The sequence below is a fragment of the Protopterus annectens genome, chromosome 9.part0 (genome assembly GCF_019279795.1).
Source record: "Protopterus annectens isolate FY-2018-M chromosome 9.part0, PAN1.0, whole genome shotgun sequence".
Lineage (NCBI taxonomy): Eukaryota > Metazoa > Chordata > Ceratodontiformes > Protopteridae > Protopterus > Protopterus annectens.
This window is the reverse complement of record NC_056743.1, coordinates 275,300,464-275,328,244: the sequence shown is the minus strand read 5'-3', so window position 1 is coordinate 275,328,244 and position 27,781 is coordinate 275,300,464.

Here is a 27,781-nt window from a genome sequence, read left to right as displayed (position 1 = left end):
GATGATGCCCCTTTTTTGACTTGCACTGACCCTTGATGATGCCCCTTTTTTGACTTGCACTGACCCTTGATGATGCCCCTTTTTTGACTTGCACTGACCCTTGATGATGCCCCTTTTTTGACTTGCACTGACCCTTGATGATGCCCCTTTTTTGACTTGCACTGACCCTTGATGATGCCCCTTTGTTGACTTGCACTGACCCTTGATGATGCCCCTTTGTTGACTTGCACTGACCCTTGATGATGCCCCTTTTTTGACTTGCACTGACCCTTGATGATGCCCCTTTTTTGACTTGCTGGGTGACTAGTGTATTCTAAATATGAGTTGCTAAAGGTTTCTTTTCTATATATTCTGGATTTAAATCCTGCTGCCCCATTCGAAACAAAGGTGTCTAAATATGCTATCCCTGTCGTGCTACTACTATGGGTGAATTTTAAATAGCTACTGATGTCATTCAAATACTTCACAAATGCATCTACTTCACTTGTACCATCCCATAAAATAAAAATATCATCCAAAAACCTAGCGCAGCATATACACTTACTGTCCAAAATATATTCACTTTCCCAGTCTAGTAACACCATATTTGCATATATGGGGGCACACACCACCCCCATGGCTACCCCGCTTTTTTGTCTATAGTATTCAACTTCAAACCAGATGTAATTAAAATCCAGTACAATAGACATAAACTCACAAATTAAACTAGTCTTTTACCACTCAAAGTTCATGTACTTCTGAATACTGTTACTAAACCTTTCTAATCCTTCTTCCTTTGGGATGCAGGAGAACAAATCCACCATATTAGTGGTTACAAACACTAACCCTTCCTTCCAAATTTCTGGTTTTAATCTTCCCAAAAAGTCCCATGAGTCTTTCACTATATGATGCACTCTATCATATATTGGTTTTAACCATCCATCTATTACTTTCCCAAATGGGAATGTCTTAGACCTACTACCGGAAATAATGGGCCTATAAGGGGGATCTTCAATACTTTTATGGATCTTTGGGATCCCTACTATGGTGGCAAGTACTGGATGTTCCACTCTCAAAAAATTGTACAAATTCATATATATCCTGTTGTCCAAAAGGAACTCCTCTAGATATAAATCAATCCTTCTATGTCCAATGTTAACTTCACTGATAGAAGATACCATATACTTACTATCATTATGTAATATATCTTGTTATAATCCTGTGTTTCTACTAATGCTACACCCCCCCCTTATCCAGTTTCATAACTCAGATGTCAGCCTCATAACATATTTCATTTAATAATTTGTTTTCCTCCCTACTTAAATTATATCTTCTCTTTCCTTTCATACACTTCTCTTGTGGCTTATAGATTTCCTCTGTGACCAACCTCTCATATGTAATCAATGTAGGATGTAAAGGGAGCGTATATTTAATTTTTTTCTTAAATACATTATCATGTACAATTCTTTGGTTGCCCTGAAAGTGTATGGCCAAATTTAATTTCCTCAAGTACAATTTAAACTCCAATAAGGTGTCTACTACATTGAATTTTTCATAAGGGACATATTTCATGCCTTTTGTAAACAACACTGTGTGTTTTTCTGAATCATGTGTAATTGTATATATTAAATTGCCCCATACTGAATTGTACAGCATCGTGCTGCTTTATCTCCACTTCATGTCCTTGTTGCTCCATCCGTCCTTCCCCTGCCAAGGGTGCACCCCCCCTTCTGATCCCCCCCCCGCATCACTGTGCTCCCCTGTCCATTGTTGATTCCTGCCTTTTTCACCATTATAATGTGTTCTATTTTCATTTCTATCCATGTAGGGGTAATATTTCCTACCTCTACCATAAGTACTGTTATGTACTCTGTCTTCCGTCTTCTATGTATAAGCCATTTGTTTATCATACTGTTCAATATCTCTTTGTAATTTGCGACACTTCTTGTTAAATATTTTCTTACTCTTGTCATCTACAAAGTCATATTGTTTCACATATAAATGTTCCCACTGATTAAATAACGTATCTTTCTGTATTTTTTCATTCAATTGTTCAACATCCTTTAACAAATTACATAGTTTGTTGTCATTACATTTAATTAAAAACTCCATAAATTTAAAACCAAAACTGTCAAACAACAAATTGCATTCTTTTCTATTTCCTGCATTTAATTCCATTCCCATTGGAATCTTGAAAAATCGAAGCCCCACAGGCACAATTTTTAACTCAAGGCATCTACTCAAGTATGCAATATCCATTTGTAACTCTTGAATAACCCCCAACTGTTTCCCAAAGTCATGTATCAAGTCTTTCAAAGTCTTTTCATCACTTTCTTGATGTTTGTCAACACAGTTGTCCATAGAGCTCAGTTTCTCTTTGTTAAAAGTAAACTGTTGCCCTAAATACGATTCCAACCCTGCACCACATAATACATTAATATTTCTATTACTAGCAGTTACCTGCTGTTTGCCATTACTTTTAAAAGTTGAGTAATTCACAGTACCTGAGTTCTGGAGTTGTGCAACTGTTGAATAAGTCCTAGTAGGGACCACTCTCTTCGGCTTAGCCCCTACAGCTTCATAAATGTTATCTGAGTTGTCGCCTGTGCATTTTTCATTTAAAACGCCCTCCAACACCACTTCCTGGCTGGCTCCATCCCCATAAGAGGGTCCGTTTCCACTGCTGTGCTGGCTTCCATTACTTCCATGGCTTGTTCTGTCTTTAGGCCTGTGATTCTCACCTCTTCCTTCCTCCATGTGCCTTGATGACATCATCAAGAAGGGTGGTTGTCATTGTGCTAGTTTGGTTGACTGAAAATCTCTATCAGCCTTGTTAGTTCTCCCTTCAAAATATCCATATCACACTGTAACCGGTGGATATCATCTCTTCTAACTGGAGAGAACATAGAGGGAATTTCATCCATTGAGTCCATGGCATCAAAACTACTATAAAATACCAAATAATAACCAAAAATATACCAAATATACACTAAAAAGGACCATAGCTCACTGCAAATGCTTACTTTCAAAAAATCACTTTTAATAGAAAACAAATAAAAACAAACCCTGAGGGTTAAAACTATTTTACAGACAGGTTAAGCACTTTCATCTGCTAACTGCAGACTTCATCAGAACAATGAAATGTGTGTAACTCCCCCCTATATAATACATTTAAAAAAAAAATCAAGATCCAGTGGGAATGTTCAATCAATTAAGCTTCTCATGAATAAAACATAACCTTATGAATATTCATAATATTCAGAATAAAGTTAGAAACAAGTGAATAGAAAAATAAAAAAGAAAGCAGGTACAATAAGAAATGAGGCAACATGTTATGATACAATGTTTAAATAAAAAAGTGCAATGTTGAGCGTTAAAGATGTGTATATATTTTAACACAGCGCAAATGAGCATTTTTGTATGTCATATATGCTTTTTTTTATAAATGTGTTTTTATATTATATAACAAAAGTGTAGTATTGTGTTTTAAAGAAGTACATTTTTACCACAGAACAAATTAACATTTCTATATGTTGTATAATGTGTTTTTATACCTAAATGTGATATACATAAGTATATGTGATTGCCTTACAGGCACACTTAGAAACTGTATGGCTACAGGGTGTAATACAAAACTGCGTAGGTTGAATGAGCAGAATTAATGAATATTTATAAGGTTATATTTTATTCATGTTATGGTTAATTGATTGAACATTCCCATTGGATCTTGATTTTTTTAAAAATGCATTTGCAGTGAGCTACGGTCCATTTTAGCGTATATTTGGTAAACTATGAACCATGCCGTTGTGCTGCATTCCCACTCACACATACCATATGTATTTATTACACTGGGGAGTGCATTACTAGGTAAGATTTCTGCCTTCTGTGTTTGTATATCCACTTCCAGAGTTACTTGTAAAGTCCCATATTCCACTTTTGTCTGTAAGTGTTCTCATACAAAATGGTTCCAACACTTTGTATCATGCTAATAACAGCCTCCTGTCTCAGTGTCTTGGTTAATTAATCAATTTAGTGCCACTGTCTCTGAATCGCCTCTGGAATGTAATGCTCTCCATAGCCCATCTGGTGAAAGCTATGGTTATTACAGTCCTACAGGATTACATGACTAGTATGGTTTGTACACAGCCTATGTGGACCCACCGTAACATAGCAGCATTCTAAAATGGTTTAATAGTTCTCCAATATACCACTACAGTGCACGTCATAGGATGTCTGAACATACATTCATACACACAAGGCTACCATTTTGCTCCTTATGTGGACCTATGTAGTAGTCATGGCTTCCTCAAACACTGTGAACTGCAGGGCTCTTGCTTGTTATGCTAGGGACAGCAAGGCATTATTGTTCTGTCTGCCCAGGGATTCTTCTAAATAGCTGATGGGGTGGCATGTGGCCCCATGTGCAAGGTATATACCTGGCACAAGCTTGCTAGTATGATGAATGATGTCCCTGGCCTCCCCTATTCTACTGAGCTATACAGGCATTGTTATAATAACTAGTGATGATGCCACCCTGAACTGTTTCAGCAAATATTAGGGAGAGAAAAAGACACATATTGTAAGCTTTTTCCTCCTCTTACTGTATGACTTGTTACACTTGTGTAGTGAGGTATGCATACTTTCTTTAACAGTGGATGAACAGCAAGAGGTGGACAGGGAAGGATGTTCCTGGAGGATGGGATGTTTTTTTCCCCCACAGCAGCATGCATATATAGTCATTATATGTGTGCAATATCTGTATATTAATGTGTTCTCTTTTTCTTATCCTTCTGGAGGTGAGGATACGATGGAGGTTGTATGAGCTGGCCATTGCTTTTGGTGCTGGGTCAACAGCTGGCACTGGTTCTGCTACTCCGCATGGAGGCTGAGGTCATGCTGGTGAAGGTGACCTGGCCACTTCTCAAAAGGGAAGGTGGGGTGAAGGCTCCTGTCCTGGCACTGGCTAAGAGGGGTCTACCATCATCTCCTTTTATCATCTATGGAGGCTGGTGCCATCTGAGTGGAGCTAACAGCTGGATGTCTGCATTGGCACTATGGAATTCCCCTGGTACAGCCTGCTGAGTTGCAGGATTAGCAGACCGCAACCACTGGGCCATTAGAGATGTAGCTTCCCCATGACATCAGTCACAGTAGTGACCAATGGCTGGGGAGTTGCCCACTAGGCTGACTTGGCATCAGACCATGGCCATTATTCTATCCTCTTCCAGGTATTCTCTTCTCCACCATCCTCCAATCGTTCCCGTTCATATATTGTAAATAAGGCTCTCTACTCCACAAAAACAAAATAAAAAATTGCCATTCCTTCCAGTCCATCTGTAATATTTTATGGTTACCCTTATGATTTATTTCATACATGGACACACACATGAACTGTGTCATGCTAACCTGTGTTGGTCATCCACTGTGCCAGCCTATCACCACACTTCTTTATAACATGGGTCTTCATATTTACTATGCAGTCCTTTGTGCAATATTTTGATGCTATGTTGTCCTGAATACAAATTGGATTAGCTTTCACCCACATAACAGTATCTACTGCATAACGTTTAGCACTGTGCAAGCATACAGTGCATGTCTATGAATTTTAAATTCAAAGATGTTTGAAAAAAAAAAAAGAAAAATAAAGTAAAACAATAACCAGAACTAGTCATTTGCAAAAAAAAAAAAAAAAAAAAATTCATGACCACTATATTCAAACTAAATAAAAATTAACTAAAGCATAAAATCATTGGTAAATTACAAAGCTAACAAATCTTAATAGAACCCATACTCCAAAAAGTACACTAAAACTGAACTGAGTCAAAGCTTATGACTTTGCTAGTTATCACGATACTTATTCCCTAAACCTGTGTTGCCAGATATCTCATGTATCACCTATAAGACCCTCATAAAATAAATACACACACACACACACACACACACACATATATATATATATATATATATATATATATATATATATATACACACACACACACACAGAGAAAAGATATATATATATATATATATATATATATATGTGTGTGTGTGTGTGTGTGTGTGTATATACAGAGAGAGGGAGGTTAGGTGAATGAATAAATCAACATCAGCCAAATAACTTTAAAAAAGTGTTAAAAACACAAATAAATAAATATGTATACATGTAATTACTAAAAATGTTGTTGACTCCCTTACAAACCACCACTTTCAACACCCAAAACTACACAAATACCATTTATACACCTTTCAGCTAATACTATTCCATCAATACACATACATTCATTTATCCTTGACAGATTTTCATAACCAGTTTTATATTTAATAAAATATATGTTCTTTCAAAGCCACTGCATATACACATGCACAGTGGTATCTGACAGCACTGGTCCAGAACCTTGCTTTTATTCAGATCACAATAAAAGTATAGAGTTAAGGTTGCAAAAATTGTTTGGAAAAATATATATCCTCTCTGACAGGAAGGTATGCTTATGAACAGTTTTCTAAAGTAAAAAGTTAAAGTAATACAGTAAACTATTGGTCTAGTTAAAATTAAGTCATTGTAGGCTGTGAATGAACTTGTTTCCTCTCAAAATGTTTAACTCCAGCCTCATGATTGTACAGTTTGTGTAGAGCTTTCCATTCTAGGCAGCTAGAGACATCCTTCCTTCCTTAGAATCCCTCTCCAGGTATGAGCATGTGCCTACGAATGAGGCACAGTGACAGTTCCAATTAAACATCAGGCTTTAAGATATAATGTAGGGAGGACAGTGAGCCTCTCCTTTGTAACTCCAGCAAAGGTGATACAGAGAACATTGAGCTGCCACATGAGACTTTAGTGAGTCTGCCATAGTTCAGAAAAAGATTATTTTCATACAAGAATAAATGACATGATTTGCATTAACTTCCCATTAACCCAAGACATAGGAATTTCTATTCTAGCAAATAAATAGCAATACTTGATTACTCATAAAGGAACAATATCAATTACATAATATTTACATCACATAATAGCATTGGCAATGTGTTCAAGTCAAAATACTTAGAGCTGTATAGCATTCTTTATTATATTTATAGCACATACAGCATTCAATACTTCAAAATGTTAATTTATAGAGAAACATAGCTTACTCATCTAATACTTGGTGCTGTTCCCTGATCTGGAGCCCCTCACCTCCTCTACGTTTATTGATCAGGTACTCCTAGGCATGTCTGTTTGGTTCATTCTCTCCACTCTGTGCTTATTAATCACTTAGTTGTGAAGCAAAAAAAAAACACATTTAGAAGGACAGTTTTTTCAGCTGTCTACTGCCGTAACACACGCATAGCTATGAAACAAGATGCGTTTAGTGTAAATATGAGTTATGTTTAGAATGACTGCATAGAAATTTCATAAAAATTATAAATAAAGTTAATATTGCACCTGCATGGTTTGTGATCCAGCAGCCAGATACTCAACAGTTACAGAAAAAAAATGTAATAGTTCTGTAACGCATATCCTGTTGCCACACAAACAGCAACCACCACAAAAGAATGGTGGAAAGCTGTTAAACACTTCAGTCAGACTTAAAAAAACAAAACAAAACAAAACCAAAAAAAAAAAAAACAGTCCAGCTGAAGTGTTTAACTGCTTCCCAGTGCTCACTTGTGGTGACCATTGATTGCTGTTAATCCTCCAGTGTGTGACTTGAGCTTAACAACAATAACAGGTATTTAATAAAAGCTTTATAAGAACATTTCTAATGTGAGAATAGTGCATAACAAGCATGCCTTTTGCCCAAATTCAGAGCATAATCATAGTTATCCATACATGACAAGTCATTATCATTCATACACAAGACATAAAATGCATCACAGAATGGCCAGATCCACATTCAGGCAGTGTCCACAACCCAGGTTGTAGAAGTGGATTTGGACACTGGCTTAGTGAGGGCTTCCTCCTTGCACCCACCTTTTGCACGACTAGCGCTGCTCAGAGGTGTGCAAAGAAAGTTGCTATAGCTTGTGCATTGGGATGGTAGAAGCTGGGAACAGTGAATTTACTGTTTCTTAAGTTTTCTCACAATCAAACCTGAAAGGTGTGAACAGAAGGTCACTATAATTTGTTTGGGCTGGGAAAAGTGCGGTCATTATTTCTCTAATTTTCTTCACAATCAAACTTCAGAGGTATGCACAGGTCACTATAGCTTGCATGAGGCTGTGACAGTGTGGTCATTATTTCTTCAGCCTTTTGCACAATCACACATTAGGGAATGCATACAAGGTTACTATAGCTTATGTAGGGCAGTGTTCTGTCTAGGAACAACAGGCTGAAATACATGACTGTGATCATTTTTTTTTCCACTTTTCTCATAATCACGTATCAGAATTGAATATAGGTAGCTAGCTTGGGATAATGAGGCATATTGTTAATATAGGTCTGAGATCAACTATTTAAAATATGTTACTATGTACTTGCCAGAGGTATAGACAGATGGTATCTGTCTTTTGGGGTAGGGTTGAAGAGGCAAACTGTATGATGTGTGATTGCAACAACTTGAAATTTATGAGTAAGGCCATTTATTTATCCACTATCACCCCAATTTAACATCAGATGGATATACAGAAGGTGACTATCTTTATTTTTTTTCTTTTAATGGAAAGAAAGACACCAGATATGATTTGTGTAGCTTTGCAAGTATTTATTGTCTCAGTTTATGGGGGAGTTACTTTTTTGTCAACTTTGAAGAAAGACAGTAAATTATATTTCTTGGATCCTGTACCAAACAATACAATATGTTTTGGTGATTGTTTAAAAGGAAATTAATATTTACAGCATGACTATATGTGAAAATGTAATGCACATTTTACAGCAATAAAAGACAGCTGTCATTTCAACAGATAAACAGTGCAGTAGTCATATGTTAATGACAACTCAATAGTACAGTTTAGGAGTACGCAAGTATATAAATCTGAAATTTTGTAAGACGAGCCCGTTGCTTGATTCTAAAGAGGACACTCCAGTGTGACACTTTGCTTTGTTTAGTTTCAAACCTTGTGACTTTTGTCTAGGTGCTTTACTGATCTAATGTCATGCTCTTGTTTTGTAGTTCCTAAAGTCAAAATGCTGCCAGTAATATTTGCAAGACATTGTAAATCCCCAGCCATATCAGCTACAGCATGTTGAAGGACACCTACAACCACTGAATTTTCAATGATAGTCTCACAAATCTATACCTCCGAAAAGGCATACTGAAGGTACACTACTAACAGTTTGCATTCTCTAATATGATTTCCCTAAATCTTGATTAGCATCCTGCACAGAAGAATGGTGAATTAAACATAATAGCGACTTCCTCTACTGTCTGTAGATGGTAAGATGCTTTCACAATCTGTTTGTTAAGGTCTCCTCTCCTTAGTCTATGTGGATTATAACTTTGTCTTGGTCTACCACAGTTACCTTGACACTAATGACTGGGTAAGTTCAGTCTGTTTGACAATCAGGCCCAATGCCTATGTGGTTTAATTTCTTGCTTTGTCTTTTCTATCAGAACTACATACACTTTGAATGGATCATGCATCAATGGTAAAATGCCCTGTGTTAGATTAATTTTTTAAGCATCCTGCACCCTCACACACAGCATAATAATCTCTGCACTTTACATTATTTCTGTACTGATTTTAACTTAGCACTGGTCAGACGCAATGTATTATCAACTTCCATTTTCTGGCTATCTCTGCAAACATGCAAATTGTTCCTCATACAGTCTCACTTTATTCATGACCCACAAGATCTAACATTCTTTGCTTCTCTGGTTAACAGATTGTGCTCACACTGCCTGTAACCTGCCTTTTAGTCACATATTCCCGTTGCATAACTTGAATTCTCTTAGTAGACACACAAGCATCTTTACTAGGTGCATTGTCTTTCTGTAACTGACATCACAGAAATACTGTCTGAAACAAATTTTTATGTTATTTTGTAAATACAGTTAATTCAGACTTTTGCCCAGGAATATGAGAGAACAGAAGCAAAATACAGATTTACTTAACTTATAACCTAAGTACTAAGGTCATACCTCTTAACTATCCAGATTTTCTCAGAACACCAAGATTTTTGCTTTATATTTTTGGTCTGCTACTAATAAATTTTGTAGCTTCCTGACAAATCATTGAGGAATGAAGCCAATAAATAATGGCAGTCATTTAAGTTGCACATTTCATATCCTTCATAAAATTCATGCAACAGCAGAACCTGTTATTCCAGCAACCTTCTAAGTTTATAGGAAAAATATTTAAAGCTGTCCATGTTTTTTAGGCCCTTGTCCTCCTGTTTTCATCTTTGTCCAGATGTTTTCATGTTAAGAGGTTGAGAACGTCTGAATGAAGACTCACACAGCATATTAAAGTCACACACTTTGCCATCATCAGGGTTAAACAACAGATTGGACATTTATTTATATTTTTCTAGATTTTTGTGGGCTTTTTGGCGTTTTCTCAGTTTCATTCTCAGGCTTTTTGTTCAAGAATTCAGGGTCGCACACTGTCTCTCCAATTGTTTACACAATATTTACTAACTGTATTTCCACAGTATCCACAAACATTTTAACCTTTACATTAATTTCTGCTTCTGTACTTTAGAACAGAGTGTGTGTGCTGTGTCTTTAAGAAGCATTTCAAGGACTGAACATGCATATTTATAAATAGCAAGCACATGCTATACTCAGTGCCATTTTGAGAGTGCAGCCAGAGAATGAACATGTATGAGTGTAATAGCTAGTTTGTTTGTAAGTTTACCTAAGTTAAAGTATTAAGCCGCCTCAATTATGATGTGTTTGTACATAATAAAGCTGCTTGAACAGAACCCATGAAGTCTCGTCTATTGCATCCCGACTAGACGAGCGACATGGAGTCAGAAGAGGGATGCCAGAAACTGATATTCAAAGCCACGTGGTGCAGAGACAGCAGTGAAGGTAAACTAAAGAAACAAGCATAAAACTGAGCCAGAAAGCAACAGAGGTAACAGAAAATTGCACGAACAGTTTATTTTAGAAATAAGATGAAATGGGGCATTATGAGGCCACAAACTGCATTATTAAACAAACAAAAGGCACAAAACATTTATTAACTTAGTGAAATGTTTATGATTAAGTTATTTGATAAAACAATTGTCAGAAAAGCTCATAAAGGGTCAGAAATTACCTCGGAGATACAAAACGAGCATGTTTAAAGCAAAATGGGCATGTTTATAGTAAATCAGGCACAAGAAAAGTACAATGGGCATAAAAAGAGATTAAACAAGCAAAATTAATATAATAAGGGCAAAAAGGGCATAGTAAGCATAAATAAAGCAAGGTGACTGCATGTTTTTTGGGCAAAGTGCTGTGTTTTGGCATAACAACTCTGGTTATAGCCCTTGGAAAAATGCAAAAGAGTAATTTGAAGTATCTCAAAGTGTGTAAAGTTATTCAAAGTATTTCAAAGTGTGTAAAAGTGCTTACAGTATGTGCTTATTACTGTGCATTTATTCTAGAGAGTCTATGTACAAAGTGTAACTACTTCACGAGGTGCAGTCAAAGTACAGGAATTTCGAAAAGTTTCTTGTACTGGGTGTGTCTATTCATAAAGTGCCACCATTACAGAGTGTGTTTTTCACTGTAAAGAGTTGCTTAGAGAAGTACGGCCATTTTGGGGAAGTTTTAGTGTGCTGGATACTGTTTATTCGAAAAATGAAATTACTTTGGAATGTTTCTTATTCTGATCTTCTCCTGCCCAGTTCATTCGCACAGTACAGTTATTTGCAATATTTCATACATTGATAAGCAGTGCTTTCTTACAGTACACTGATTTCAAGAGTATTGCAGTTCCCGAGAAACTTATTTCACAGAGTTCAGTATATGTGTTTAAGTTTGTGTATATTTGCAAAACCCTACACTGACATGTTAATATGGCAGACAAATTTTGAAAGCCCTCACCACTTGTTTTTTATTCAGAATATTGCATAGAATTGGACAATATTTGAGCAAGAGTATGGTATTTTTATAGAAGCAGCTTATTCAGATAAAGATGCATGCACTAGGGCATTCATTTTGCTAAACCTAGCTGGGTCAGAGACCATAGAAAGAAAGCATTCATTTGTGTATGCACCAGCAGTATATGAAGGAGAAGGTGAAAACCATCATATTGTTGTACATGCTGAATGAAGGGAGGACCATGAGTGTTTGAAGTGTAAATTTAGAGAGATGTGTAACCCCCAGACAAATATTACATTAGAGAGGCATTTGTTTTACACAAGAGATCAGAAACCAGGGGAAACATTTTCAGCTTATATAACTGACCTGAGAAACAAAGCTAAAATGTGTCGGTTTGGTGACCTAAAAGATGAGTTGATAAAGGACAGGCTTATGTGTGGTATTAATAGTGCTGCAGTGAGAAAAATTTTGCTTTGTGATAGTGATTTAACATTGAGCAAAGCTATAGAGATTTGTCAAATCCATGAAGTTACAGAAAGGCACACAAATATGCTTGCAAGTGATGAGTATGGTTTCAACAAGTTCTAGAGTAAATGTGGACAGCATGCAACATGTGGCAAACAAAAACAGGCTTAAGCACATGGCAGCCACAGCCCCTGCTGATTTATCAGGGAAACCACATAGTGTTCCAGCAAGTTCTAAGAAAGGTGCATGCTCATTGCAGTACAGGCATGAGTCAGCAAAACCTAAGTCCAGCCTTATTGTTAACTTCCATAATTGTGGAGCCAACCATGAGTCTAAAATAGAGAAATGCTTAGCATTTGGTGAGCAATGCCACAAGTGTAAAAAATGAAATCATTTTCAAAAGTTTTGCAAATCAAGTAAACCTTACACAGCTATAAGGAAAGGTCACTCAAGGAAACAATCTGATCAAACAGAATTGCAGCAGTCTACTTTCTACGTAGGTGGTGTATCAGCAGTTGGTGAAAAGGCTGATGCAGTGAATTTGTTAACAAGAAATGAAGTGTTTTGTACTGTTCGGATTAATGGTAGATCCACTGAGCTCAAAATAGGCACTGGTTCAAAGTGTAATTTTATGTCAGCAGATACGTTTGCTAAAGTGAGAGTTAATGAGCAACTCAATGTGGTCAGTTGTTTGAAACGTGCTGCTTATGGAGGTGAAGAAAATCAAAATCAAAACGAAGGCTCGGTAATACTTTCATGTTATTTGGGCAAGAACTGTTACACGTTGCTGCTGGCCAAGAAACCACTCAGAGCAGCAAGAGCACAGAATGAAGAAGCATTCAAGTTTGCCTGCAGGCAAACCTGTTCCATGACATCGAGCGGACAGCCGCAATGACTACCAAAAGTGAAAATATTGCAATAACAGCAGTAACCACACAAAGTGTAATGAGTGCAAGGTGGCACAAACCACAAGGAAAATAACACTAGGCAAGCAAAGTGTGCTGATGAAATGGCACAGGCATGAATAAAGAGGAAGAGGGCATGTTAAATATGGAAATATCCCCAAGATAGGATAAGTTGATGTATGCACACTTCCAAGTCAAATCAGTAGCATAACATTACACACATATGTAGATAGTACAGTACGTACTACTGTTCACAATTCCTAAGCAAGTATATTATAGTATAAACGCACACAATTGTATATATGTGATGGTCACACAAGGTTACATGTCAATGGAGGTGAATAGTTGTGATATAAACATCACTGACATGCTCCTTGGAGAGAACATGGCATATACAATAGGGGTATGTGCATACTCTGAAGATCTACAAAATGACTTGCTTGAATATGACTGACATGTCACCATAGCTCTCCACCAATCAGGGACACATAGCAACAGACTCCTGGGCAAATGTGGAAAGAAATGGACACGTTTAAAATATTACTACCATTAACCTGTGGCATTGACAGAATATGTGACTGTAACGTATTATACATACTCTGCAGTAACAGCTGTGTACAACTGTAATGATTATGCATTCTGTAAAGGAAATTCACCACCCCTTCCCTAAAAGCGACTAGTTTTTTGAGGGGTTAAGGGGATAGTGTTAAATCTGAAGCTGAAATTGGGACAATCTTGGTGAGTTGAAAGGTTTGCATGACACAAAAGCCCCCCCCTCCCCCAAGAATCAAACTCATGCTATCAATGTTATCACTGAGCTATGTATTTACTGGGTGCAACACAGAATGATGTATCACATGTGCATCTGGTAGAACCCCCTTGAAGGGAAGTCTCCACTGTCAAATTCTAATGGATATGCATCCTAGAGAATAGTTTTGTATGACATACCAGATGTGGGTGCTCACTGTGCCAAATGTGATACACTTGACTAAAGCATCCCTGCCTGACATAGGTATTGGCCATACAGATAACACATACAAACACCACATGTTATTGCATGCATCTGCCACATGTCAAAAGAATGGTACCATGATGCCAGGGTAATCCTATGGGCTAGACTTGTAAAGGCTCCAGGGCCATTAGCCTAGTATACACCTATGAACCTATGGATATTGTCTGAAGCATCTGCAACTGATGTGCGAATTAAGAAGTGATCCATGATAATGAATGGTACAGCAGTATGTCAGAATGATGGCAATGCATCACCTATGCCCATGTGCACAGAAATTACAGCAGTGTAAAGCCAAGTGTCAATGATGAAGGAAGCTGTCACTGTAATATTGTACACATTTATTTATTTTATTTATTTATTTTACATTTGTTGAAACCAAACAATACATGGAGCACACTCTATAAATAGATGTCAGACCTCAACATGTGACACACGATCACTTAAGCCCCTGACATTGCCAGTGAAAATGTTATACTGCCATGAAATCCTAACATATATCTATATGTGTTCATGCAAATTATCAAGTAATAATACTGATGTGATGTGGTATGTTCATGCCGCACTACAGTCACACTATAGCTATACCTATGCTACATTCGGACACCATGCTGTACATCACCTCTGAATAAAACCTTGGGTATGAATCACATGTGACACAGTAGAACTATTACCACAGTCATACAACTCTACCTGATTCACCTCATTACATCAGTTGTCATCATATGCCTATATGGTTATCAGTGGAATGTACGGGTGAGGACCCTTTCACCATATATGGACTCATTAGAACTGAGATGGGTGTAGTTCCTGCAGAACAGTTAATGACACAAATGCTGACAGTCACACAATGCTACTGGGGAACACTTTTAGATCTTTGGGAATAGCAACACAATAGGCATATTATAAATCTTCACTTTTTCAAGTGAATCACAAAATGTCATATGTTTGTGTATATAACAGCTTTACAACATGTTAATGAACCATGGAGTATTTGCCCATGTAACCACTATAATGTAAAATTGATGTATGTCAGATAACATTTCCAGATGCTAGCTATACACATGCACACCTGTACCATACTGCAGATGTCACTGTGATGGCTGAAAGAGAACTGTGTAGAATGTTGATGTACTCCACCACAAGAACACATGCCTTAGTAAGACATCAATATACATAGCACCATCCCATGACCCCAGTCCTCAGGAGGCATATTACTACCGCTGTTATGGAAGGAACATGTAAGCAAATGGCATCAGTGGGCATCAATACAGTAGCTCAAATTCCAGATTGGAATACACTGTTATAGGACTACAGTACATCCATACCTTAACATAGCACATGTGTGTGAAAACATCAACATGAGCAATGTTCATAGGGTCATACCATATTACTAAGCGAACGGGAAAGATTGTATATAAGCCTAGCCATTATTATCCCATTTAACCCAAATCTCTATCTCTAGGTGAGGGAAGATAGTAGGGATATGTGTGTATCTGTTTCATTTTACTACAGACTGCCTCTGTCCATATGGGACATGGACACCACCCCATGAGTGAATTAGCAATCACACATCCAGTGGTCTGTTGATGTTTTGCCAACAGTCAGGGAGTGACCATGCTTCATGATTTGTGTATACATCTTTGAGATGATGACATCTTTAGTGCTCCACAGAAAGGATGATATATGGACAGAGGGAAAAAGGGGATGTTGTACTCAGGGAACTATGCAAAAGGTTCTCCTGAATGGCAGTCAAATGAGAACAGATTCAAAATGTCATACAATGACCATGATATACCACTAACCCACACATACACCAGTTGACTGTGGTCAGATTTGAACACCACACTTGTCTAGGTATACAAGCTGGATTCCATACAATGTAAGACTAGTGCCACTGAAGAAGTCTTGTTACACTCTGTCACAGTGCACTTTATAGAGGATTTACATCATCAATGTATGCTGAGAAGAGGATGTTGGGACAAGTGTCTGACATAGCTGTGAACTCACAGCCCAGTGTAAAATTGTCTCCAGACTGATAGTTGAAGGAACACACACACACACACACACACACACACACACACACACACACACACACACATGCACACACACAAAAATACACACAAGTTGATTGCTGTGAGATCAGCACCTCTTCCTATCTAGTTACTCAAGCTAAGGAACACAGGACTTAACACTAGCACCTCTGCAGAAGTGTGACTTAAACAGTGTCAGAGTACACTTTATAGAGGAACACATCCTCATAGTTTTGCAGGTACATATAGATTTATGACACTTGGTGCAAAGCAAGGATTTGTGAAATTATTCTGTGAGCACAATTTGCAAAAGTACTTGTAAATACATCCTGGTAACCTAAGTCAAACATGCTGTCATGAATGCATATTGCAGAAGTGAAACAGACATTTTCCTATTTTTCAGGATGTTGTGTAGATGAGATGTACACACTCACACACACACACACACACACACACACACACACACACACACACACACACACACACACACACACACACACACACACACACACTAACACACTTGGAAAACACCAGTAATGCAATGATGGAGTTATGTGTTTTCATATTCAGATGAAGGTATGCCCACATTACTACAAGTTACTAGCACCTCTGCAGAAGTGTGACTTAAACAGTGTCAGAGTACACTTTATAGAGGAACACATCCTCATAGTTTTGCAGGTACATATAGATTTATGACACTTGGTGCAAAGCCAGGATTTGTGAAATTATTCTGTGAGCACAATTTGCAAAAGTACTTGTAAATACATCCTGGCAACCTAAGTCAAACATGCTATCATGAATGCATATTGCAGAAGTGAAACAGACATTTTCCTATTTTTCAGGATGTTGTGTAGATGAGATGTACACACTCACACACACACACACACACACACACACACACACATGGAAAACACCAGTAATGCAATGATGGAGTTATGTGTCTTCATATTCAGATGAAGGTATGCCCACATTAATACAAGTTACTAACAATAGCAATTGTATATGATCAAGCATGACCAATGTCCACTATCACTATAAACCCATATCAAATGTAACGATGCAGTTAGGATATGTAATTCTGGAGTCTGTTCATCTATGGCCTAAGTACTGATATATCATTTGCAAGTGCATTGCTGCAGGACACACATGAATATCAGAAAGAATGTATTCAGTCAAGCACACATGTCACTGCCGTACTCTTGTGTTTATGAATGCATTCCTATGCATTGGAGGATTACAGTCCACTAATCATTTAGACATGTTATATAGCTCTCCACAAATCACATCACTGAAAACCTGATTTGTGTGGATGATGGCAAAGGTTTAGTGCATACATGATTCAAATTTCGGGAATTCAGTTTGGACTTGTGAAGTAATGGTGTTTACTGGTGCTCATTGCCAAACTGTGCACAAATAGGGTCATATAGTAAAAATCTGACTAGGGGTTAACTGCAAAATACATATGTTTGTTGTTGATGTTTCATATGTCAGGCTTATAAGATATATTATGGGAGAAATTGCTGGCAGCTAGTATGATTATGCTCTAATCTATATTTGAAATGTTCGGGCCAAAGTTTTATTACATAAATAACTGTTGGCCTTGCCTTCCCAATTTGCATGACATCAAGTGCCAAGCAAATGTGTTTATCTGTTTAAAGAAAACAGTAATATGCCTTCCTTTGTGCATACTGGCTCAGTGGCGATGTGTGGCCATCAGCACTCTGCACAGTACTGAGTGTGGAAAATACACCTGCTGCATAGCATTATCTGTAGCACAGGGTGTAACAGCAGTCAGCTCCTGATCAGAGCACAGGTGACTCAGGGTTAAAATCCAGATTTTGTTTTTTTACAAATGGTGTCAGGATGTCATTAGCTAAGTAAATGTGATCAGGACTGCAAATGTGACTATCAATGACTACACTAAAGTATGCGTCCTCCCCAAATTGTAACAGTAATGACTACTTCAATGCACTTCAGCTAGTAGCTGTTTTGCGTGCCTCACTGCAAATCACAAGTTAATGCTGTGTACAGCTTCCTACAAATAACAAGGGGTAGTACATATTTTGAAATGATTAGTATGACCAGAAGATATGCTATTTGTATAGGACAAGATATCCTGAAAAGTGTGTGCAGTATGCTTCTTCACAGTAAGGATAGCTTCCACATCATATTAGGTGAACATTTCAGCCATCATCTTACTAAAGATGCTACTATATATTCTGATGAGACAGAGGAGGTGATGACAGACAAAGTGCTGCAGAGAATGTAGGAGGTACTGTCCTGGCACATTCATGAACATTCTAATGGTGTGTTGGATATGCTGTGTCTTCCCAATCAGAATATATCCTGCTCTGTAGCATTAATTGCATTAAGTAAGGATAGAGGAGATACAGAGTGACAATAATTATTATACCCATATACATCTGTTTGAAGATGTGGGACAGATGAAATATACTGGTACCATGTGGGAATTGATTTTTGATAGTTATATCAATTGTGGCCCATTATATAAGTTACTGGATATGCAGATGTATCATACTTATCAGGACAAGGGGTATACAAATGGAGAGGAAACAGATGCATAGGAAAGAGAACTCTGAAAATAATCCTTAAGAACATCCCGTACTGCTGGAACAAAATGCAAATGTATGTTAATACATCTGATCATCACCTAAACATGACACAAAGGGAATCCTACAGCAGATTTAGAAACCTTGCACACTACAGGAGCACTGACAACCTACTGAATCAAGGTAACATGCTGGTACTATCCAGCAGCAGAGCCATGACAATATGCTAAAACCATGAGGTGACATTTACACCCGTCAGCCTAATAGATACAGAACCGGAAAGAGGAATGGGAGTGAAGGGGTGAACACAAGGAGAGATGGACATACACATAACAATGTTTGCTGTAATGGAACATTCGCAGACATGTTTTTGTGTGCTGTCATTATTAACCTGTCATGCTCTGTAGCACAAAGTAACTGATATAGGGGTAAAGAAGGCTTAGGGGAGGGATAACAGGCTTATGCAAGCACAACAAGGTTGGATAAATATCTCATAGCTGTGGGGATGGATGTCACCTCAAATACTTTTTTTTTTGGCCAGTATTAAATATCTCTAAGAGAATGCATAACTGTGACAAATGTTAAGGTGTGGATGATTAAACATCATAGACAAATAACATCTCACTAAGAAATTATGTGGGATGCATCAGGAATTTAACCCTTGATTCTATGGGAAAAAAAAATAAAAACTTCAGTCAAAAAGTTGCAATTTGCTATATCCAGCAGTCTAAGAACTGTCAGAGTAACTGTTTCAAAGTAGTGCCTTTACTGTGCCTTAACTCTGTATTCCTATAGTGCAGCATGTTTAGGAACATTTGCATGTAGATAAATGGACTAGTGCAAACAATGGCAAATCTCACCAGGTTTTGCCATAAGATTTGAACAGCCATTCACTGCTTTTCACCATTGGTGTGTGATGGTAAACTACACACAAATGCAGGAGACAAAAAGTGAAGGCTTTTTTATAGGCCATTTCTGGCCATGTGTGTTGTGTGTAATTCTATTCTTTGACCAGATTAAATGTGTGAAAATGGGGTTGATAGGTAGATGGTGAAATGGGGAGGCAAGCAGAGCGAAGAACAAAGGGGAAGCAATACAAGCATTTGCCGGTGGGGATTGGAAGCAATCATAGATATCCACTTCTTCACCACAGTAATGTGCAGAGACAGGCAAAATTTGATGAATATGGACTGTCACCACAACACTGATGGGTAACGACACAATTATGTTGTACAGCTAATTGGACCAAACCAAGTGTGTCAAGAAGACACATGCAAGGTGGAGAGCTATGTATGGGACAATTTTGTTTGTGGGACAGGTGCCCATTTTTTTTCTTGCTTCAAAAAGAGAGGAATGTTGGAGAAGGGACCTAAGAATGTGAGAGATAGGTAGGTAGGGTAGAGTGGGTGAGAAAGAAAGTACAGACAAACAGACAGACACAGGAATGATGATGGACACAGAAGGGTTTGGTGACATCATGATTGGGAATAGGCAGGGGACACTGGAGGCACATACCCATTAAGCATGGGAACAGTGAGAATCTAGCCCTCACCCTCAGAACTGTCATCACTGTCCCCTTCCTCAGGCCACATTCTGTCAGATTTTGCACCATCCCTGGCAGTTTGTTGTGGGTAACATAATGCATCACCAACCAAGACACTGCTACCTGACAATGATGGACCAGGTAGGGCAGGAGTTGTGGAGGCAATACTGCCAGGTTGCATCAATGAGGTGCTGCATGTTGGTGTGGCAACTGGTGGAGGATTGGCAGGGTGAATCGCAGTGGTTGGCCCACGTTCCTGTGATGAAATGCATATGTTTAGAAAAAAGAGACAGAGGGATAAGGGGTGGGGTGAGACAAAAAGAAAATAGATGATTAGAGCCATGATATGTCACATTCATTCTTTATTACAATAGTCATTTGTTATTATCCTAGCTAAAGAGATTTCATACTCTAAAAATTATTGTGAATTGTTCAAAGTAATCCTTGGAATGTGCACATACTCCACAGATGCTTTCAAAGATACTACAGAATAAGTTAACAGCATGGTGTTAAAGCTAATATTGCTCCATTTCAACTGTAAAAATAATACTTGTTGAATGTGAATCTATAGATTAGTTGAGGGAATTGAACCCACATAATCTGAATACATTACCAAACTCGCCTAATACAATCACCAACAGCTACAGGAAAAACATGCATGCTTGCTGTTACATTTAAGGTATGCATACTGAAGTTACTACTTATCTATGGAATCACAATAATTACTACAATTAGGGCCAGTCATGCTGCAGACATACCCCTTGCCTCTCTATGTCATGGCAATCTCTCAGGATGTGCCTCCATGTTCAATGTGATTCTGCAGCTGTAAAATAAAGAATGACAGACAAAGAGACATGAAAGCATTATGCATACCAGTTTTGGCTATATACACTATGCTACATCAATTTCAAGTTGCTTGATCTGTATACTTTCACATCTTGGGGGTATTAGCAGTTCAAAACTCACCCAGCCATTGGTTGAGTTGTGTCAGTTTGTGCCTCTTAAAGTCACTGTAGTGTGTGGTATGCCAGTTGCACTAGAGACAGCCTTGGATAAGCTGTTCCAAGCCTCAGCCTTGTACTGAGACCCAGTACAGTTCACCTGCGACAGACTCTGGCTGTAGTGTTTGATGAGGAGTGCAAAAACGATTTTGGACTCTTTCACACCCCACAATTTGCCACCATCATTTCTGTCTTCTGCCATGTCTGCAGAGGTCCTCTAGAAAAAGTAGCAATTGTTTCCCACCAAACTGTGATCGAAAGTTTTACAACCAGTGCATAAACACGCACAACCATTCCAACCACATTTGTGCAATAGTAAGCGAAGAAGGGAGTTTATAAGACAGCAATGATGACGTGAAACTTGAAAGTGATCTTTGGTATGTGTGATGTTATACCTGGTCACACTTTGACCAGTGGTCATCACTGAAATGCTTAATGGTTTTTAAGCCTTGACTTTGGAGGGATCAATGGGATGACATGGCACATATCCTGTTGGCACTTACACTCTGTTAAAAGTAATTTTGTACAAGGTAGGATTCAAACCTATGTAAAAGAGAATGCATACATTACCACAGAGGTGATTATTCCACATTGCCACAGAAGTGTTTGTCACACATGTTCATTAAAGATATCCAGCTTAAGGGGGCATGGCCAAGATGGTGAATTGCTAACAGCTCTGCTTATTATTTTCTTTTTTCTGACAAATTATCATTAAAAGTACTTCAAAAACATTTAAAAGTTGCTGGATATATTAAGTAATATTACTTTGAGTTATACTTAAAATGTACCAACTTTGATAATAATTTCCTGTCAGAAACCTCAAAACAGATCTACAGCTTTCTTCAGAATGAGTCTCAAGATTTATCAGTGATGAAAGAACTTTAATCTATTATTAACAATACACATGACCTATCTCTACAAATAGACAAAGTTGATACAATAAAAGGAGAATGTAAGGAACAGATTGGATTAATAAATTAAGTTATTAAACAGCAACAACAACAAATCTTCAGTATGGAAGAATCAACTACAGACTTAGATGGCAGAGTAAGTGAAAATGAGAGTCATACAGAATTCATACTTGCTCAAAACAGCACATTTCTTGATAAAATACATGTGGAGGGATTCCTGAAAAACATGAAGGCAAAAATGGTGAGAATATGATTCATTTTTAAATGTATGGTTGCCAAAAGCCTTAATTTACCTGAAGAGCTCTCTTTTAGAATGGAAAGAGCACATATATCTCTTTCTAATAGCCACTCTAAGAAAAATTCTTCCTCTCTTAGATTTATAATTGTGAAGTTTATTTCTAGTCAAGATAAAGCCTTAATTCTGAAAACAGCCTGGGCAAATCATATTATAAAATCAGCACATGACTCTATTAGATTTGACAATGATTTTTTCTCATCTGTTATAACTAAAAGAAAAGTCGTCATCCTGTTGTTAAAAACTCTGAAAAAATCCAATATCAATGCTCATCTTGTTTTCCCTGCCAAAATTAAAATTATACCTGAAAGATGGACAAAAATATTTGAGACTTTGGAAGATGCTATGTCATACATCAAAAATAACAAAATACTTGACATCACTGAAATGATGGATCGGACCCCAACTTTCTTGAAGAGACACGTAACAAGAAATAGCTGGATAACTTCAGAAAAAAATAAGAAAATAAAAGACAGATAATATTGTAATTAAGAAAACAAAGATTTATATAATAACATAATTGAGAAAAAGGGAAAGAAGGGAAAATAAAATAAGCAGCAAAGAGCACCTTTCAACAATTTAAATCAAAGAAGCCATCATTCAAAATTATATTTTATAATATAATTGTTTCATTTTTTTGGATTTCTCTTTTGACTCTTAAAGTGATCTATCATAAGGTAATAAAATCCATTATTATTATTTTTCTTAGCTAAATATGGTTTTGATCTTTATATTGCATTTTCTTTTCCTATATTTAAATATACTAGCAGACTTTTCAATATACTATTTTATGAGTGACAATGCGTGTATTATGCAGCCTTATAGAACACCTTTCCCCTCTTTATCTAAAAAGAAAAGAGGAGAGAGAGAAATCCTTTATATACAAAAAATATGTATATTTTCATTTATCTTTCTCTTTAATTATTTATTTATTTTTTTTCCATTTAGGAATATTAGGGTGTGTATTTTTGTTTATGAGATTTGGTAGTGGCTGTGAATGATAACGAGACAATTTACAGTTTGTGGTTCCCTTTTGGATACTTGTGTTCATTGTATTAGCTGTTTTGTGTAAACTATTTAATAGGAAAGCTGACTGTGATTGATGGGGATTTGTGTTCTTGGGGGTTGATAGCTTGTGGATTGTGTGTTTGTGGTGATAGTTATTGCTGCCTCCCCTTCTTGTTTCTTTCCTGGAGATTTATGGCTGGGTTTGGGGGGGGGGGCATGGTTGATTGTCTTGCTTGTTTGTGGTGGGACTGGCATTGTACTCTGAGTCTCTAACGTTAAGCACAAGCTACATATTTTTAAAAAATAATATAAGGGAAAACTCACTTGATCTGCTGGTGATTTCTTTCTTGAATTCATAAGACTTTTCATTGCTGAATGATGACTCGAGATGCATTCAGCCAAGTTAGACGTCAAAGGTTGCAGACATGCAGTGCATTTTGTGTTATAGCACGCACTTTAGTGTGGATCTGAAGTGTTTGTTTTCTTTGTGTTTTCAATCTGGTCTAGATGTTTTATTTCTGGTATTTTTGGCCAAGCATTGCTAACAAAGATTTCTGTGAGAATTAAAGGATGGCAAGTCATATGGGAAGGAGATGAAGTAGATAACACTAGGATAAGAAAGTTTGAAAACAATAGGGTCATGTAAGCAGCAGTCACCAAGAAGGGGAGCAGATGTGCAGGATTGGTGAGTCAAGTAAGCAATAACCAATCATAAATTAATTGCTGATATTCTTTGATGATCATCCTAGATGGCTTATTCAATGGTTCTCCTAACACATAATATTAGTAATGTAAATCATTCTGAATTATATAATCCACTGTTTGATACATCTTATTTAATTAAATACAAGAAAATAAATATGTTCTTGTTTTAACCATTATCTGAATTAACTATTTGAATATTTTTCTAACACCTTTTCTAGTCAATAACCTAACAGGGAATATATAGCTGGCTGTGGAGTGATGATATAAAATCTATGAAGAATGGTTATAGGAACTTAACAGAGACTGGGGTTCTTACACAGACTTCTTCTATTTGTATCTAGGAAACATTGTAGTAGTAGTATTATAAGAAGTCCACAGTGGAAAAATGTAAACCATATTATATCATGTGTTAACATGAGGAGGGTGATTTAGTGATATAGTAGACAGCAACAAAAATAGATGATGGTCTTAGGACACCAGTATCTCAATTATCCAGTTCTTGATCTTATTGAGACAATGAAAGAGTAAGCTCAGTAGATGTCAGGGTGGCCCATTGATGCTTATCTTATAATCTTTTCAGGCATTTAGTTATGTTGAATTTAAATTAGTCACATTATGTTAAACAATACTAATAATAAGGCTAAATCATAGTGACTGAACTATAGCAATAATGTTCCAGATAATTAAAGTAAAACAATAGCCATTAACAAGTGCTTAATATAGCATAGAATTTATACTTTATCTTAAATCTGGTAGATTAGCTACTTTGAAAGTATTAACCAAAGTAAATGGAGAAATAAAACTGTTAACTAACATATATGGAGAATACTGTGTTTAGTGCCTTGATTTTGGTTAATACTTTGATAGTATATTTAATGAGAACAGTTGATATTTTTTTATTTGTTTTACAAATACATTTCACATTTTTTATTTCAGACTTGAAACTATAACTAACATTTGACACAACTTTTGTAGAATGTGATTAGTGAACAGTTCTATAGTATAACAAGGATATGAAATTTGATAATTAAAACTGATAATAGCCCTGATTATATTAAAGCTTATTTATAATATCCAACATGTTGGATGACAATATAGGAGCTTGGAAGGTCAAGCTCTCATGTAAATGCTTATAAATGATAACATACTGAATACTATATGTTTTTGTAGGCTTACCCTTAGTTGTGAACTAGTTATTACACAAAGTTAGTTATAATCTGGTTACTTTTAATTAACTGACCATTTACATATACAATATTTAATCTGGATATTTAAATATTGTAATAGAGGATTCTTATGAAACATAATCATTAGAAGTTAATCTTCTATTTTGTTGTGAGCGGACTTACTATACATCATTTAGTAATCAGTTTTTGTAAGACTTTTAGTATACTGCTATCTGCTTATAACACTAAACATTCTAGTTGACATTCCTTATGATTGGAAGGTTATAACACGTATTGATTTCTATATTTAAAGATGGACATGTCTACATCTATGAATTTAATGATTATAATAGTTAAACATTTTAGACATTGTTTTTGTTTCTTTGTGACTAGTATTCCATATTTAAACCTGCTCATGATGCCACTAAATTCAAGTGAATAAGATCTATATTTTATATATCTATAGTTAATTCTGTATATTGAGTTACTCTATTTACACATATAATTTGCGTATAGCTTTTATATAAATTTTAATATTTCAGAAAGCTTTGGGACAATTAACCAAAAGATAAATTAAATTAAGGGAATAAAATAGAATCCAAGAAGAAGTTAGAATGGAGAATAAGACAAGGTTAATATTAGAGTTAAACAAGAAATTTTAAATATATAAAAATAAAGGGGAGAAAGGGAGGATACAGTTATGGTTAACAGATGGAGGAATTGTGAGAAAACAACTTTTAAACAGAAGATTGAAAGAATTAAAATATGAATGACAAAACATATAAAAAGGGAATTTAGGTCATGATATGATTAAAGAACTATTAGTGAAACAATGAGAAATAAGACCCATTTAGATTATTCATAATTCTATTTATAATAAAGTCCTTAGATTTAAATAAGTAGTAGCAGATATGATTGCCTTGATCTGTTAAAGCTGAACTGGAGGGTAGTTTGAATGTTTTCTCCATCAAGGTTTGAATATTACATTTCGAGTTAGGTTTTAATGTTTTATTTTCATTGATTAGTTTAAGATTTAATTGTTTATGTCCATAATGAATATGATATGTTATATAGTTTCCAATATCACAGGTCATGTACATATAAATGAAGCCAATATTCATTGTCTTAACTCACAATCTATACTTGCAAACACTCATTTAAATATTGACGTTATCTTTACAAATTCTATCACTTAATATAAATGGTTTAAGATTTAATTGTTTATGTCCATAATGGGTATAGTATGTTATATATAGTTTCTAATATTACAGGTGGTGTACATATAAAATAAGCCAATATTCATTGTTTTAACTCACAATCTACTTATGGACACGAATTTAAATATTGATGCCATCTTTACAATATCTATCACTTAATATAAATGGTTTGAACAGTAACTTAAAAAGGGGAGGCCTTCTTAAATTCCTAAATTACATAATGCTCTAGTAGTTTGTTTGAAACACATGTCATAGAAGAAGATATTATATGATTAAACACTACATTTTATGCAAGTTTAAGCTACTCAAATTTCAATAAAAAATAGATGTTGCTATTTTATGGAGAAATACCATTGGACTACCGAAGATAATTAACTCTTTTGCAGATCATGGTATGCTATGTATCATTATAGCAGAATTAAATAATAGGCTATTTACTTTAGCAAACTCTTATTGGATTCCAGGAGCTGGAGCTAAAATGGCAAATAAACATTTAGAAACTATAATTACATACATGAAATGAGACTTTATTCTAGCTGGTGACTTTAATTGCATCTTGTGTAAAAAGATACTACTTCTAATAGTAAGATTAGAATAAAATCTTATGTTAAAGCTCTAAATAAATTTGTTGATTCCATGCACCTTAAAGAAGTAAATGAATTTAGGCAAACTGCCTCCTTAAACTTTACTCATTATACATATAGATTTTGTACCCAATCTACTGTAAAGTCTTTATTTCTAATAGCCTTCTATCCAGCATTAACAAAATCATCATCACATCTTGCCCTTTATCGAATTATAATGCGATTACCTTTACACTTTTACTTAGACCTAGAATCTCAACTCAATATAATAGATATCCAGCATATTTAATAAAAACTAAAGGATTCAAATTTTTTTTTTAAATGGGAGAAAAATGTTACTGATATCAATAATAATGAAGAGGTCACCAATACTACATTATGGGACTCTCTAAAATCTTATTTAAATGGAAGAATTAAAGCTGGTATAATAAAAAGGAAAGAA